Source organism: Miniopterus natalensis, chromosome 15 (assembly GCF_054644295.1).
Source record: "Miniopterus natalensis isolate mMinNat1 chromosome 15, mMinNat1.hap1, whole genome shotgun sequence".
NCBI lineage: Eukaryota > Metazoa > Chordata > Mammalia > Chiroptera > Miniopteridae > Miniopterus > Miniopterus natalensis.
Genome location: NC_142095.1, coordinates 33,169,745 through 33,187,804, shown reverse-complemented (window position 1 = coordinate 33,187,804; position 18,060 = coordinate 33,169,745). Strand labels below are relative to the sequence as shown.

The window sequence follows — 18,060 nt, the reverse complement described above, 5'->3', positions numbered from 1 at the left end:
TTCCCCTTTGGATATATTTCCCAAACTGAAATTGCTGGATCATATGGTAGTTCTGTTTTTAATTTCTTTAAGAACCTCCATACTGTTTTTCATAGTAACTGTACCAGTTTACATTCCCACCTACAAGGGTTCCCTTTATCCACACGCTCACTAGCATTTTATCTGTTGTCTTTTTGGTAATAGCCATCCTACTAGGTGTGAGGTGATATCTCATTTGTTTGTTTGTCTGTTTTAATTTTTTTAAGGAGAAACATCAGTCTGTTGTTCAATTTGTTTATGCATTCATTGGTTAATTCTTATATGTGTCCTCACTGGGAACTGAACCTGCAACCTTGGTGTATCAGGACGATGATCTAACCAACTGAGCTACCCAACCAGGATTCATTATGGTTTTGACTTGCATTTCCCTGATGATTAGTGATGTTGAGTACCTTTTCAAGGACCTATTGGTCTTTTTTATGTCTTCTTTGGGAAAATATTTATTTGGGTCATTTACCCATAAAAAATTTTTTTGTTTTGTTCTTTTGTTTTTTGCTATTGAGTTGTATTAGTTTCTTGTATACTTTTTGATCTTAACCCCTTATTGGATATGTGGTTTGCAAATATTTTCTCCCATTCCATAGGTTGCCTTATTTTGTTGATGGTTTCTTTTGCTGTGCAAAAGCTTTTAGTTTGATGTAGTCCCACTTGCAAATCCAAAATATTAACAAGATCAGTATCAAGGACCTTATCCCCTATTGTTTTCTTCTAGGAGTTGTATGGTTTTAAGTCTTACCATTCAAATCTTTAATCCATTTTGGGTTTATTTTTGTGTGGTATAAGATAGTACTCTGGTTTCATTCTTTTGCGTGTGGATATTCAGTTTCCCCAGCACCATTTATTGAAGAGACTATCATTTCTCCATTGTATATTCTTGGCACCTTTGTCAAAAATTAATTGACTATATAGTATGGATTTATTTTGGAGCTCTCTAGTCTGTTCTATTGATGTCTGTTGTCATGCCAGTACCATACTGTTTTGATTACTATAGCTTTGTAATATAGGTTAAAATCAGAAAGTGTGATGTACCAGCTTTGTTCTTTCTCCACATTGCTTTCGCTATTTAGGGTCTTTTGTGGTTCCATAAAAGGAATTTTAGGATGTTTCTGTTTCTATGAAAAATGCCATTGGAATTCTGATAGGGATTACACTGAATCTATAGATCACTTTGGATAGTATGGACATTTTTAAAATATTAATACTTTTCAATCCACGGGCACAGAAAATCTTCCCATTCATTTGTGTCTTAAGTACTTTATTCTTTGTGATGCTATTGTAAAAGCTTAATTTCTCTTTCCTGTAGTTCACTGTTAGTGTATAAAATGCAACTGATTTTTGTATATTGATTTCCATCCTGCAGCTTTACTGAATTTGTTTAGTCTTAACAGTTTTTTGGTGGAATCTTTAGAGTTTTCTAGATGTAGTACCATGTCATCTGCAAGCAGAATTTTATTTTTTCTGATTTGGAGGTCTCGTTTTTCTTGCTAATTGCTCTGGTGAGGACTTTCAGTACTATTTTGAATAAAAGTGGTAAGAGTGGGCATCTTAGTCTTGTTCCTGATCTTAGAAGTTTTCAGCTATTCACCATTGAGTATGATGCTAGCTGTGGGTTTGTTATATATGGCGTTTATTATGTTGATGTACATTCCATCTGAACCTAATTTGTTGAGAGTTTTTATCAAAAAAAATGTTGAATTTTATCAAATACATTTTCTGCATCTACTCAGATGATCATATGGAATGAGTTTGGAAGTGTTCCCTCTTTGATGTTTTGGAAGTTTTGTTTGTTTGTTTGTTTGTTTTAATCCTCACCCGAGGATATGTTTGTTGATTTTGGGGGGGGGGGGCATCAACTGTCCAACCTGCCCCGACCAGGGGTCAAACCGAAGACCTAGGTATGTGCCCTGACTGGAAATTGAATCTGCAACCTTTTGGTGTGTGGGACAAAGCTCCAACCAACTAGTTGAGCCACACCAGCCAGGGCAGTTTTGTTTGTTTTTAATACATTAGGATTAGAGTGAGATTGAAGAATGCTAAAAATGGATTCTGATTGGATTATAAATCCTTAGGATTCCAGCTAGAATCTTTTCATTATACCTTATTACCTATCTTTTTTTTTTTTTTTTTTTTTTTTTATGGATTGATTTGAGAGAGAGAAGAAGGAAGGGGGAGAGAAACACCTATTCATTATTCCACTTATTTATACATTCATTGGTTACTTCTTCTATGTGACCAGACCAGGGATCAAATCTGCAACCTTAGCATATTGGGACGATGCTCTAACCAACAAAGTTACCTGACCAGGGCCCTATCTTATTATTTTAGATATGGAGAGTTATAGGGAAGAACAAAATGGTGGGCTAAAGTTATCTTTTCCCTTCCCCACGAAGCAAAACAGGAACTAAAATGTACACCTCTTCAGCGATACATGCTAAAATACTTATGGATGAAATGCGTTGTTTGGTGTTTGCTTTAGAATGGAGGAGAGGTAACAGATAAACAAGATGGAATGAGTTGATAATTGTTGATTAATGATAAGTTAAATGAAGTTCTTTATAAAATTTTACTTTTATATTTGTTTGAAATTTTTCACAATGAAAAGTTTCAAAATTTAAAAGTATCTATAGACTTGACTTTGGATCTTGTTACAGCAGGCTGGTAAACATACTCAGATTTTTCAGTCTCTCCCCATCAGTGCTACTTGTCCTCTGAACCCAGTGTCTCTTGTGACTATCACGTATTTTCAATTAACAGGAAAATAGAGTTGCTACATAGCTATAATGACTTTTTACTAAAAGGCAATGTTAATATTTTAAAGAAGTCTATATAGATTCTGGAAGTATTCCTGACAGGAAGATTGAAGAAGCAAATGGGTAAATTAACAATGTGTTTAATAGATCAGTGCGAAACAGTCGAGATTTCTCTAAGAAAGTTAATAGGATATTTGACTAAGGGTGAAGATTATTCTGTAACTATTAGCAAATCTTAGTATTAGTGGATTTGGCAAATTACCAACAGGACTCAAACTGTAAATTCCTCCTCCACTTCATACTGTTGGCTTGGAAGCAGGAAAGTGGTTCTTATTTGCATTCCTTATTTCTTCTATTGACTTCTTTAATATTGTAACCCTGCATACCAAGAGTTGGGTCCTTGCAATGTGTCAGATATCTTGCTAAATTCTCTTATGAATGTTATGTCACTTAATTCTCAAAATAGTGCTGTGGGATGGTTTACAAATGAACAAACTGAACCAAGAGTGATGACACAGCTAGTAATAGGGTGAGTCAACTCCTTATGACTCCAGAATCTTTTTATTGTACCATATTACCTTTTTTTTTTTTTAAAGCCTTCCACCTTCACCAGTATAATCTTGCCCTTTTCTCTCCTCCTGTCTTTGGGTACTGCTACCCATCTATAGTTTTGATGGTTTTTTTCTTTAGGATTCTTTGCCTGAAATTGGATGGGGTTCCTGGATCTGGATTAAGAAAGGAAAAATAGCCCTGCCGGGCATGGCTCAGCGGTTGAGCCATCGACCTAGGATCCAGGCGATCAGGGTTTGATTCCCGGTCAGGGCACATGCCTAGGTTGTCAGCTTGATCCCCAGTTGGGGGTGTGCAGGAGGCAGCCTACCAATGAATCTCATCATTGATGTTTCTCTCTGTCTCTCTCCCTCTCCCTTCCTCTCTCTGAAATCAATAAAGATATACTTTTTTAAAAAAAAGAAAAATAGATGGGTTTTTATTGGGCATTGTCCTCTACTAGAGTGATTATAAACTGTCTTTCTTGGTATTAAAAAAAAAAAAAAAGTTAATGAGCCTCTTCCAATCACACCCATACCTTTCTTATAAGTCAGTCAGTTACAGGCTTCTTATATCAGCCTGGCTGCAATTCAGGAAGGGGTATAGAGCAAAGGCCTGTGAATCCCTAGAAGTTTTACAAGTTTTGTCTGTGTTTTTCTGAGGAAAATGTTCATAGTCCTTATCAGAATCTAACAAAAATCTGTGAGCATTCTTCAAAAAGGTTAAGAAATAGAGATACCCTAGGATTTGCTTCCTGAGAAAGCAAGAATACACTAGACTCTGTTAATTCTTCTTGGGCCTGGGAAGGTGCCTCCCTTTGACCTATTGGGCCAAGTTGAACACCACCACAAAGCCCACTGTGAGCATACTTGTTTTCTTATAAAGGAAGGACCTGTGATTTCAGTTGAAAATTCAAACATTTTTGCTGCTAAAGATTGAAGCCTAGTTTTATTTGTATTAACTTGACAAAGATGCACACTCAGCTGTGCTTTGGTAAACTCAGTAATTTTTTCCAAAAGAAAATACTTTTTAGAAAGGAAGGCATTAATTAATAATAGGTCTACAAGTCAGATAAGACTTCCTAAAGGAATTTGTGTTTTGGTAGAATAAGGAATGGTAACAAGGAGCTTCCAAACATTGTCCTGTAAATTCGTGTTTTTGTACTGTAATAAGCTAATAGCCAAATAAACGTTCATTGTAGATCTCCTCAAAGAAAAGATTAGGCAAATACTGTCTCCTTTGAGCAGTTCACCAAAGAAGGGTTGGTAGGAATTCATATAAGTATGCGTGTACAAAGTTTGAAATCTGCTAGAAAAAAAGTAATACTCAGAATCAGGTTTTGAATATTGATACTAGAGCAAATGGAAGCCTAGTGAGTTTCCTTCTTGCTTTAATATACAGATAGGGGAAGAGTTAGAATTTAAACATGAAACAATATTGACTCTTCATAGATTCTTAAGAAATCCTAAGTTAATTGAAGAGCCATGGGTCATGTGAATTTTTTTAGAATTCAGAGATGAGCATGAAGACATCATTGCTTATTAGGGGCTTTCTGGTGATTTGGCCCATTAGGTCAAAGAGGGTACCTTTTTAGGTAGAAGTCTTTGTTTCCTTTTTTTTTTTTTGGTCACCCAAGCATCATCTGATGTATTTACCAAAGTATACATTGTATAGTCCTGTAATGGCTAAATAAATAATGGTTCTTAAGGATATAAGATGAAAGGATCTTGCACAGAAGTATGGTCAGTTGTCTATTATTTGTGGGCAAGAACGTCAGGATTGGTTTCTCTTGAGGCTTCTCTCCTTGCTTTGCAGGTGACTGCCCTCTTGCCTCTTCACATCATCTTTTCTCTGTGTGCATGCATCCTTAACATCTCTTTTTGTGTCCAAATTCTCTTTTCATATAAGGACACTGATCATATTGGATTAGGGCCCACTGAGTGGCCCTAAAAATTTTTTTAATTGAGGTAGGTGTAATTGACATACTGGTTTCAGGTATACAACATAATGATTCAGTATGTATACATTATGAAATGATCACAGTAGTCTAGTTAACATTCTTCACCTTACATGGTTACCAAAAATATTTTTCTTGTGATGAAAACTTTTTAAGATCTAATCTCAGCAACTTTCAAATATGCAATACAGTGTTATTAACTCTAGTCACCATGCTGTATGTTGTATTCCCATGACTTGTTTACTTTATAACTGGAAGTTTCTACCTTTTGATCCCCTCCCCCAATTTCTCCTACCCCAGCCACCCCCAGATTTTTACACTTTAAAAAAACTATCCTTTTCCTCCAAAAGATTGGGAACCACTACTCTAAAGTTATTAATGGTGGTCTACAAGAGATTTGTCATAACCTGGGGTATAGGATTTTTTTTTAAGATGTCTTAGTTTTTATATTGCTTACTAAGTACTTGGTTACCAAATACTGGAAAATGAAATACAATATTCAAAAACAGTAAGATTCAGCACTTAGAAATATTTTACTCAGGAAAATAAGTTCGTAAATAGGTTTCTTAACAAAAAGGGAAAATAACAGGTAAATCCTAAGACACTTACTGTTTTACTCTACTTTATTCAGTGCTAGAATTCTGGGCTTTATTTAGGGTCAAACTCTGATATGACAGGAAACCCCACAGAGGTGATTAAAGGAGAATAAAATAACTGGGAAAATTTAGCATAGTATATGATTTTGATTATTTTTTGCATAAGGATTTGGAGCAGCCAGTTGTATTCATTAACTAAAAAGTACTATTTTGTCAGTGTCCTGGGGCTAATTTATAAGTATTAATTAATTAATGAGAATTTTGGCCTAAATACAGCTGAAATGTTTACTTAAACTGGATCAAGGATGAGCATCCATGTCAGGGCTTGTAAATCATTTTTTATATTAAAGATCTCCAGAGAAAAGTTTTGCAGTATTTTGATGTTTTGTATGATGGGAACTCTTGAAGTTCTTGGGTCTCATAACAAACTACCATAGACGTTCATCCTCCAGGGAAAAAATGTACTTATCATTCCAAAGATTTCATTTTGCTCAGTAACCTACTATATGAGTAAACATAGGCTAGTTTTATGCATAGGCTAAACACTGTACAGGGGTGGGCAAAAGGAGAGTTATTGATGGCAGTAAAGAATTCTGTGTCAAAGTGTCCTCGAATATAGCAAGTAGACTACAAGAATATGTAAATAATGAAGACCAGCAATTTGAGCATTTATGAGATTGTACATAAATGCATTGTGCCATTATGACATTCTTTTGAGTTTAATAAAGCTATTGTAATAATCATAACCTGCATGTCTTCCCATACAAACAACTGTAAACCTACTTTTGCCCACCCATGTATGTCAGTGTTTTGTTTTTAGTTGATGTCTTTCATTACTGTTACTTTTTAAATTACAAATTATTCTAAATTTAATTCTGTTGTTAACAATATAGCTTCTGGTGAGTGGTTTGGTAATAGAATGTTGTAGTGGTTTATATTTGCATTGACATTGATTTGTGCCTATTTTTCACTAATTGAACCTTAAGATGCATGTGCTTTTTGGTACACATTGGAATCATCCATATACATCCCAAATGTTTTTGTTCTGCGATGCTCACCTTTATCACTGAGTTATTTTTTAACTGGAAAATGTGCCTCATTCAAATAGGATGAACCTTTTTACACTGTTATCATTCTAAGACTCCCCTAGCATGCTAAGAAGATGCTCACTAAAAATGAGACCAGCTGGTTACTACCTGAAATATGAGCTTTTGGTTCTATGATGTGATCTGTCCTTATCTTTAATACACAGGTTTAATAGAATATCATACTCTACCTGCTTTGGAGTGTTTCTCCTGTGCTTTATCTATTTTTATTTATTGACATATAGCATACATAGGACTGCTATGTCACAGCTGTGGGTCATGGGTGTACTTACAGTTAGCTCTGCTATATAAGGAAATATTTGCATTCCCAAGAACACAAGAAATTTTATCGTCATCAAACTCATGTCTAAAAAGTAATTGCTTCCAATGATTTTTTTTCTTAAAAAATGTTTGAGCCCTAGCCGGTGTGTCTCCATGGTTAGAGCATCTTCCAGCACACCAAAGAGTCTTGGGTTGCTCCCTTGGGTCACCCACTCCCACTCCTGCTCCCACTCTTCCACGCTCTCTAAAAATCAGTGGAAAAAATATCCTCAGGTGAGGGTCAACAAAACAAAAAAGATTCAGACATTTTTTTATAACCATAAGCATATAATTGTAAACTGTAAACATGCGGCATTAACCTCTTTTTTCATCTTAAATTTTGCAAAAGAATAATGGCCTTTCTTTTCCTATCACCACCACCTATCATTATAAGTAAACCAGTCACCCATTTTTATGATAAAAAAGGAACAGTGTCACTCAGCAGTTGTGATATGAACAACCAATATTTCTGAAATTTGCTGTAATGTAATCCTGTGGAAGAAGAGAAGTTACAAATAAAATAGGCTTGAGTTGATTGTTGATTAAAGCTGGGTAGGGTCCATGAGTTAATTACAGGGTTTTTTTATTTGTTTGAAAATTTTTCACAATAGTTTTTTTAAAGATACAAAAATAGCATATCATACAGGATAAATAAATAGTGTGAACAAATTTTTGAAGAAGAAACCATTTAATAGCTAATTAACAAGGAAAGTCGTATTCCATTTAGACAAAGGAGTTTGAACTAACCCAGTAGGCATTAGGGAGCCAATATAGATTTCTGATAGTAGAGAAGTTCTATTTCAGAAAAGTAAATGTCATGGAAGAATGAAGAATAGATTGGAGGATTGAGATCTCAGGGTGAGGGAGAACAGTTCATTGCTATAATGCAACCATGAAATCTTCAAGTATGTAGTGTTGGTGAATGAATGGATAAAAGATCGTGAATGGATGGGTAAAAAATCGTATGTGAAACATTTTAAAGGGGAAAGAATGGCTCTGCATCTAGGCTCTTAGTCAAGTGCTAGTCCCAGCACAGCGAAAAGGAGAGGTTTTTGCCTCATTTCTACAGGACTTATATTTGGAACATGTTTTCATCTGGTTTCATCATGGAATATACCAAATGAATTTGTAGCTACGATACTAATTTAGTCAATATTTTGGCTCTATCTTTTAGAAAATCAGTATTGACAATCCTCTTACAATTTCAGTTTTTTCTTTTTCCAAGAGTAATTAAAAATCAAGGCATTATTTTACACTACTGAGACACAACTGCTTAGAACAGTTTTGATAACCTGTTTGAAACCAAAAAGCTCAGATCATCTAGGTTACTTGATTTTTCGGTCAGAACCATACAGGTGCCAGCGAGAGTATAGATGGCTAGCATAATTTGTTCTTAATTACTGGAAGAAGAAATTTAGAGCTTAGTGCATGCTACTAAAAGAATTAAATGTTGTCCTGGCCGGTGGTGCTCAGTGGTTTCAGTGTCAGCCCCTACACCCAAAGGGTCTTGGGTTTGACTCCCAGTGAAGGATAGGTACTTGGGTTGCAGGTTTGATACCCAGCGGTGGAGCATGCGCCGGAGGCAACCAGTCAGTGTATTTCTCTCAGATCATGTTTTTCTCTCTCCGCCTCCCTCCCTCCCTTCCACTCTCTCTAAAAATCAATGGAAAAAATATCCTTGGGTGAGGATTAACAAAAACAAACAAAAAAGAATTAAATGTTATCTCGTGGGACAACTGTAAGAAAATACTTTGGTTCTGAAACAGTGCTTTATCTAGGTTTTATTTTGAAGATCCCAGCCCAAATTTAGTGACAAAGCAACTGAGATTTCCTATTTATAGAATATTAGAGGACAACAGCATATCAATCAAATCCATAGTCTTAAAAGTGTATCACAGAATTGGTGAGAATTTAGTTTTAAAAGTTATGAGAAAATGTAGGCTTCCCACTATGTTTGTGGAAGTGTAAAATGGTTTTTACTTTCTGGGAGGTGGTTCGGCATCACTAATAAATACGCTCATGCCATTCTAGCAGTTCCACACTTAGGAATGTGTCCTAAGGAAATGGTTGTGCACATGTATAAACAAAGGCATATGTACATACCATTCAGTGCAGCATTGCATATGTAGTGGAAAACTAGCAACAATCTAAACATCCACCTGCAGAAGACTGACTTAAATTATAGTAGATCCTTGGGATAGAATACTGTGCCATCATTTAAAGAAGTTAAGTTTGTACATCTCCTTTGCATATAGAAATAGTTCTAAAACTTACTGCTAAATGAACAAAGCAGATTATAGAACAGTAGCATTGTTTCTTTATCTTTGGAATATCTTTGGGAAATGGAATTGTAAGAATTATATTTGCATAATTTTTGCAAGCATTTTTTAAATAATAAAAATACTGATACAGCTATTGGAGGTGTGGGGAATCCTATTGTGCATATCAGAATTATTAAGCTTCAAATTCCTTTACTGCTGTATACTTAAATACCTGGTCTTCCAAATAATCACAGAACGTGTATGGTCAGGTTCTGTTCATCTGTGTTTTGCAGGTTCTTGCTGTCCATTGTCCTTCACTCTTAATAGAATTTTTCATGAGACCAGTCAGTAAGTTTTGTCTAAACAGTTTGTTGTTGTTTGTTTTTTGTTTTGTTTTTTAAATATATCTTTATTGATTTCAGAGAGAGGAAAGGAGAGGGGGAGAGAGAGATAGAAACGCCAATGATGAGAGAGTCATTGGCTGCCTCCTGCACACCTCCTACTGGGGATCGAGCCCGCAACCTGGGCATGTGCCCTGACCGGCAATCGAACCCCAATCACCTGGATCCCAGGTGGATGCTCAACCGCTGAGCCACGGCCGGCCGGGCTATCTAAACAGTTTAAGAGATTTATAAAAGAATGTGTTTCCATAAGAGACTCCTCTGTCACTGGTAAATGAGGGAATGGTTTGGGGGTTTTCTTTCTTTGAGGGGAGGGTGGTATTTTCCCTTCAGAATGACTCATTAAATGTAAAGGCACACTTTAGGAATTTTTTTTTCAGTCATGGTTGTGAAAATGCAATACTTGGAACATGGGTAAACCTAAAGAGTTTTTAAATTGCTTCCCCTTTCTTTGGATAAGAAAAACATCTTAAAATAGCATGTAACATAGCTTTTATATATAGTAGTTACTTCATGTTTGTTGAATGAATGAAGAAAAAGTGGCAAATCTAGGTAATATAAATTCCAAGAGAGTCAGGAATTTAAATCTGTACTTGTTTGTCTAACATAGCACCAATAATTGCTGCTTAATTTTAGAGGTTTTTTTTTTTTTTTTAATTCAGATGTTGCTCTCTAAAGTATTAGTTACTTTAATAAATAGAAGCTATACATTAAATCCTAATTTTTTCTGAATTCTCCACCACTGTATGTATATGCCTTCTTACAGTTAATATATTTTTAGTCTGTTTCTTCATCTATAAAATAATGAATTAGATTTCAATCCTAAAACTAAATTTTTTATCAACTGGAGAAATTTTACCTAAACTACAGAAAGTATAACAGATAATGCCTTATAAATTTATAGAACCAACTTCTGGAGTAAGTAAACCTGGTTCCCATTTCAGTGTTTGAAAATGAAAAAGGTTTGGACAGAGGAGGCAAACGTAGAGGTATGAGAGGTTCTTTTCCTATCTGGTCTGGTACATGTTTCTAAAGCATGTGCTAAGACTCCAAACATAGTAGGACAGAACCTTCATAAAGTCTTGAGAATATCACCCTTTAAAGAGGTAAATCAGCCCTGGCCAGTTTGCTCAGTGGTTAGAGCTTCCGGCCTGCAGACTGAAGGGTCACAGGTTCGATTCTGGTCAAGGGCACCTACCTCGGTTGCAGGCTTGATCCCCAGTCCCGGTTGTGGTGCGTGCAGGAGGCAGCCAATCGACATGGATGTTTCTTTGTCTCTCCCCCTCCCTTCCATTCTCTCTAAAAAAATCAATGGGAAAAATATCCTCAGGTGAGGATTAACCAAAAAAAAAAGGTAAATCAAAGTTCATGTTGTCTTTATTTGATAATTAGAAGCCTAAAATTTTTCTAATTGATTCTTATTAAAAATAGTCTGGTCCAGCCAGTGTGGCTCAGTGATTGAGTGTCGACCCATGAACCAGGAGATTGCTGTTGAATTCCCTGGCAGGACACATGCTGGGGTTGTGGGCTCAATCCCCAGTAGAGGGCATACAGGAAGCAGCCAATCAATGACTCTCGCATCATTGATGTTTCTATCTCGCCCTCTCCCTTCTTCTCTCTGAAATCAATAAAAACATTTTAAAATTTTTTAAAAAGAATAGTCTGTATCCTTGGTTAGTTTAGCAGTAAATACTTATTTATCATTGTTAAATGAGTTATAAGTAAAATATTTTTCTATAATGTCAACCTAAAAATTTAAAATTGTAGTATGTATTTAGTTTCATTATTTATGGCATGTACTCTTATCCTACCACCACTCCCCCCTCCCCTCCAAGTACAACTAAGTAAGTATGTCTTTGCCTCCATAATATTGCCATTAATGAAATTTTTCATGATGAAAGAAGTTTTTACTATGGACTAAAATGGGATTTTTTTAAAACTGTGTTTTAATTGCCTCCTATTCTAGTCATTGGTTTGTTGTACCAAGCCCAGTAGTCCCTAGAAGGTGTATAAATTTAGGCAAAGTGCCAAGGGATAAACAAGTGTTGCAGGAGAAGAGGTGGGAGAAAAGGAAAACTTTAGTCTCTTAATTGTTTACCCCAATGTCTCTTTTCTTTTTTCTCTTCAGCGCTGAACTTCTCTTAGACTCTTTGTCTGCATTAACTTGCTTCAGATTATAAGCCTAACTTAGAATTTATACTATCCCAATTATACGAACTTTTCACTGGATTTATTTTTTCTAATGTTTATCACTTCTCTCTCCCATACTGTTTTGTTCTGGGTTTTTTTCATGTTTTTCACTTATTGCCTTCTCACATTATTTACTGTAGCAAGATTGAAATACACATTGTTGAGAATGAGTGAAAGTCATTTTTAGCCACATTCATGTTGTTAGTAGCAGCTTCTCTTTCTTCACATATATTTAAAGATTCCAAAGAGCCATTTATTTGCTACAAACACTGGTCAGCAGGACAGGTATTATTCTTTCTGTTATACAGATAAGAAAACTGAGACTTGAGATATTGCATGAATTGCATAAGTGAGTGCCAGGATTCATAGAAATTTGGAGCAGGAAAAAGCCTAATGAAAATTTTACTTTGAAGAATTTAAGATTCATCTATAAAATGTTATTTTTCTGAGATCACCAAACTAATTAAGTTGCAGGCTACAACTCAAATTTTCTAACCCCTAATATAATTTTTTCTTTTCCCAAGGTAAAAAGCTATGTTACAGTACAACGGCAGTGTTCTGCCTCAGTATTTTAATTTGGATTGGAGACAGAAGATAAGCATATAATGCAGCTGCCACATTAGTTCTAAAACTTGTTGGTCATGTAAATAAAATACATTCGTATATTTATTGCATTTTTTTCTGTGATTTAAAAATTAAGCTGAGGGTAATAATCATACCAAAAAACCTTCTAGTATTCTTTCCCCATCTCCTTTTTATCATTTTGTAAAGTCATTCAAAAGAAGGAAATTATAGAAGTATTTAAGAATAAATTCAGCTTACATATATAATAAAATTTAATCCATAAGTTCAGAAATTGAATCTTAAAATTAATGACTATTTTCTTTTAACCCTAATTGAAAATTTTTCTGACATGTTTTTTTCTTCTCCTTAACCAAGTTAAATTAAAGATTTTTTATGGCTTCTGTATATCTGTTATTCTGAATATCAGCTGTTACTTTTCATTATTTAATAGTTTAAATATAGAGATAGGTTGGTCTGAATATATTGATTTCAGGGTTTATTTTATTTTATTTTTTTTAAATATATCTTTATTGATTTCAGAGAGAGGAAAGGAGAGGGAGAGAGAGCAAGGTAGAAACATCAATGGTGAGAGTCATTGATCGAGCCCGCAACCCGGGCATGTGCCCTGACCAGGAATCGAACCCCGATCGCCTGGATCCTAGGTCAGTGCTCAACCGCTGAGCCACGCCCTGCCAGGCAGGATATATTTTAGATGCTTGTTTTTAGTGAATCTCAGTTTTGAGAATTATTGCGTAAGGGAAGAAATTTGGTTAATTGTGGCTAGTTGGAATTTAAAGAACTGAAGTGTGTTGTATGCAGAGTCATTTATTTAGTGAGAAAAAAATCCTCATAATTTTTATAACAATACTATGTGAACAACCTGATACCAAAGCTCTGAAAAAGAAACGAGGCCTAGGAGATGAGTCTAGAGAGGATTTTAAACTTAGGATATTTTTAAGCTAGATAAGTTGTGGCTAATAGGATGAAAATAGTTATTAACCCTTCTGTATGATCTGAAGTAATATTGTTGCCCTTGAGAAAAGTAGGTATTCCTGTATAATAATATTCAATCTACTTTTTATGTCAATCTAAGCAAGAAGAAATTTTCTCTTTCTTTAAAACATGCCTATTTTTAACATAGAGTTTCATGTAATTTCAAAGATGTCTATAAAATACCCCTTTGTGCATGTGCATATTTGTCCTTACTTTAAGTCTCATAATTGGGCCCTAGATTCCAGAGTGATTTTCATATTTAGGAAAGTCATTACTTCCCAAAAGATTTTCTTATGAGAGTGAGGAAAATAACTGTAAAATTTCAATGTAAATACCTTGTTGTTAATATGCTTGGAGAATTATATTCATAGTGAAACTGGTCTCACTGTTCTAGTTAAAATTTAATGATGGATGATAGATGTTGTAAAGCCAAAGGAATTAAAAGACAAGGGACGTTTTGAGAAAATGGTCTGTTCATATATATCTAAATATATATTTACTTACATGTTTTGTTAGAGACCAAAACTGAGGGAAGAGATTTGGCTTTCTGTTGGTTTGTGAAGTTGATCAGAGATTGCTCCTTGGCTGTCTTGCTTTCTGCATAGGCTGTTAACAATTGTTTCTCTGGCAGCAGATCTTGTTCATCAGGATTGCATCATTTCTGGGAGAATGGCCAAGGTCCACAGCCTCAGTACAAAGACTGTCTGAAGCATATGAGGCCTGTTCTCTTTCTAAAACGGCACTCCTCTTCCTGCCAGTCCTCTTCACAGGGTTACTGAAGCAGACTTGTTCTGAATTTCTTTCATTGAATTGGCTGTTTATTGGGCTCTTGTCTCCCAGCTGCTTCCGGCTCACCTGGCTGATGCAATTTCTTTTTCTGAAATCTCTGTTGGAATTATTTTTAAAACACTGTCTTCTGAGAGTGACCAGATAAATTACATGGGTCTTGGCTTTCAGCAAGTCATATATAGAGAAGAGACTGTCAGAATGACAAGTACAAAAACCACTGACCATTTCAGAACACAATTAAAAAGATAGGGGTAATTATAAACTATTTCTGGCATGTTCTATGTAACAGCCTTTCCTAAGAACCTGTATGTAAATGGTTACTACTCAAAAGAGTGCTCAGTACTGGGAGACAGACCAGCTCTGCTTCTGAATCAAAGAACGTACTAGTGTTTTTGTGGATTCTGATGGATTGTTCTGGAAATACTTCAATTGAAATGAAATTGAAATTCTGATGCCATTCATTTCCCCCCTACTGTACACCACTCATACTTATTTCTCTTTTGCCTTGTCATTTCTTATCTTATTTGTTGCTGCTATAAGTCTACACCTTAGTTTATTTTGTTGTTCCTTTTACTGTTACCTTCATCCATTTATTTTTATAATTCCTAATATGCTCTGTGAATAATTTCTAAAGAATAGTTTATTTTCCAATTTTTAATAAGTTAGAAATTCATAAAATAATATAAAGTACATTTCCTCTCCTTGGTAACTGAAATACCATCAACAGCTCTTTCACATATATGATATATTAACATTTCAGCTGTTAATACCTCATTCTGGCTAATGTTAAATTTCACTTTTTCCCCCCAAAATTCCTAGATCTTGCCTATTTTCCTTTTCTTTTTTGGAGGGTAGAAAGTTGATTAAGGCTTTATTTTTCCATGTGTTTCTATTATGGAGTTGACCACAAATAGAAATGATCTCTTTTGTCAATCTTTTTCTGTAGTAGGACAAGAGGATATAAGTGGGATGGAGTGGGGTGGGGAAAGTAGTAATATGAACTTATTGGATCATGGTAGGTCCTTGTCTGACTAGAGAGTAAATTTAACATTTGATTAAAGAAAAGCCTCTGAATTTGGGAAGGGGTCAGTGGAGAAAAGAAGGAATCCCTTGTGAAATGGGAGAGAATTCTAATTTGAAGGAAAGAAAAGGAATATCCAGTGACATAATAAACTATTTACTACTTAAGTAAAAAATAAAAAGATAATTTCCCTTTCCACCCTTTATTTACATCTGATTTTATGGGAAAATAGGATGTAAAAGTTAAAGAATAAAAAATAGACTACTAAAGCCCCAGCCGGGTGAGTCGGTTGGAGCATCGTCCCATACGCCATAAAGGTTGCAGGTTTGCTTCCTGGTCGGGGCATGTACAAGAGGCAACCAGTCAATGTTTCTCTCTTATTTTGATGTTTCCTCTTTCTGTTACTCTGTCTTACTCTCCTTCCTCTCTCAAATCAATAAACATATCCTCAGGTGAGGATTAAAAAAATAAATAAATAAAAAATATATATATATCTGTGTGTGTGTATATTACTAGGTGGAACATAGGATTGTAAATAACACAGTATACAGAGATGAAACACAGTTGCCATTAAAATATTATTTCTGTAGAATTCTATTCTGTAAGTTCATCAGTGTTATTTCTTTCTATACTAATTTGTGTCTCAACTTTTTCTAGGTCTTCAGAGCTACTGACATAATTTTTTGGGACTTCATATTCAGAGGTCTATAAAAAGGTGACTGAGCCAAATAAATTATTTTAATTTGTTTTAATTTTTATATTTTGATGAATGGTAAAATCATATATTGAGAATAAGAAGAATCAAAATTCACTCAACAGATATTTCTCAGAAACCCTGTATGTGCTAGGCACCTGTTCTGGACATGGAACTACAGCAGAGGTTAAAGCACAAAATCCCTGTCCTCCCAGAGTTTATACTCTAGTAGTAAGAGAGGGACAGATTGACAAGTGAGTAAAACATGTCCTGAAATTGTTTCACTCAGAGTCAGTGTTAATTCTTCTCAGTCTCTCTAGGGCACATCTCTGTGTGATGGATTAATAGCTGCTGTAACTCCTAGGCTTAGTAAACTATACTAGGAATCTGGTGTCTTAGCTTATAAAACTAGTGTCATTATGATAAGAAAATACTGCATATAGATGATCTATTAAAAGTTCTTTATAGTTAACATTTGAGTAGCTACATTTTGAAGAGTGTTACTTAAGGAAGGAATTATCCTCAGGATTATATGAGAAATTTGGTTTTGTTACCATTTTTTTGAATTAAGAAGCCCCAGTATTGTAAAAGCATTTAGAACAAGATGGCCAAGCTAACCTGTGATTGCTTTCATCAGAAGAGTGGAAGAGCCATGCAAAACTAGACAAATGGAAAGTCTAGCAATTAATGAAAAGAGAAATTCATAGTTAACTAAATATTTCTTAAAGTTATTTCTCAGCTGTCAGAATTAACTGAGTTGGGGTTTTATTAAGGAATATTAATTATTCATTTATTTAGGAGGTATTATCTGAAGTAATTTTTCCATCTTTTCTTTTTAGTATATATTTAAAAAATTATTCTGAGAAAAATAACAGCATAGGTTTTTAAGTTGTTTTTTATCTAGAAGCCTACTTTTTTTAAAGGATTATAATGCTGTGACTGAGGATTTTTAATGGTGCTGAGCAACTTCTTTTTGTTCTTTACTGAAAATATAATACATGATTCAGATTCCTGCATTGGTCAGGGAAAGTATAGTTTTTATCAGGCTCTTTTGATTATCAAACCAGGCCGTTTGGGGGCTTTTCAATTTTTCTTCTTTGTAATTCAAATTATACAGTGATTCTAAAATTAAAGAAAGTTGAACCAACAATCCTCAATATTTAATGTTATGCCCTTTGCACTTATTTGATGTGTTCTGTCTTCTATCATTTGTAGATTTTATTTCAATTTTCCAGAGACTTTAAGACTGTACTGCTTAAATCTTTGGATATATTGTTAGGGAAAGGAAACATTTATGTGTAAGATGGTCTCAAAGGCAGAAGGTTAGATTACTCACTTTTATGAGCTGTGAAGGAGCAATAAATAGATAAGATTTGCCCTTTCATTTTAGTCCCAAGTCTTAGCAACATGTCACCTTCCGTTGAGTAGGAACAGATCTGTTGCCACACCCATATTTGGAAAGTCCTAGATCCATTGGTGAGATCAAGCTCTTGCAAAGTGTAGATGCCAGAGAGGACTGCTCAGTTTATAGCTGTTCTAGCATTCTAAAACAATGACACAAAAGAGGAATATTATCTTTATGCATTCTTAACAGTCTTGGCTTGATTCACTGATCACAATTGGGATTTTTATCTGCATTAATTTGCTTAGAGATGTCAAAATAAGATTCAAGCATCTCAGATTGTCTACCATTTAAAATATCATATACATTTCACACCATGTGATTTTTTTTTGGTATAAATAATCTTATTTTATTTATTTGACTTTTCTACCATCTTATTTTATCATGAGTCAGTATATTCATGACACTTTTAAGTCGTGTGTATGTGTGTGTATAGAAATCTTTATTA

At 34.8% G+C, this 18,060-nt stretch overlaps 1 protein-coding gene across 16 annotated transcripts in view; it reads left to right on the top strand.

The window, feature by feature from the left end:
- SETD5 (SET domain containing 5) overlaps positions 1–18,060 on the top strand; it is a 78,602-nt gene that overhangs the window by 14,560 nt on the left and 45,982 nt on the right. For 14 of the 16 annotated variants that reach the window (XM_087824996.1, XM_087824995.1, XM_087824997.1 and 11 more), the window contains exon 2: positions 16,174–16,231. The exons of 1 other annotated variant lie outside the window; for it this stretch is intronic. The gene's annotated coding sequence lies outside the window, so the exon portion shown is untranslated. Of the gene's footprint in view, positions 1–8,974; positions 9,907–16,173; positions 16,232–18,060 lie in introns of those variants that run through there. One more of the 16 variants, XM_087824990.1, reaches the window with a different exon arrangement.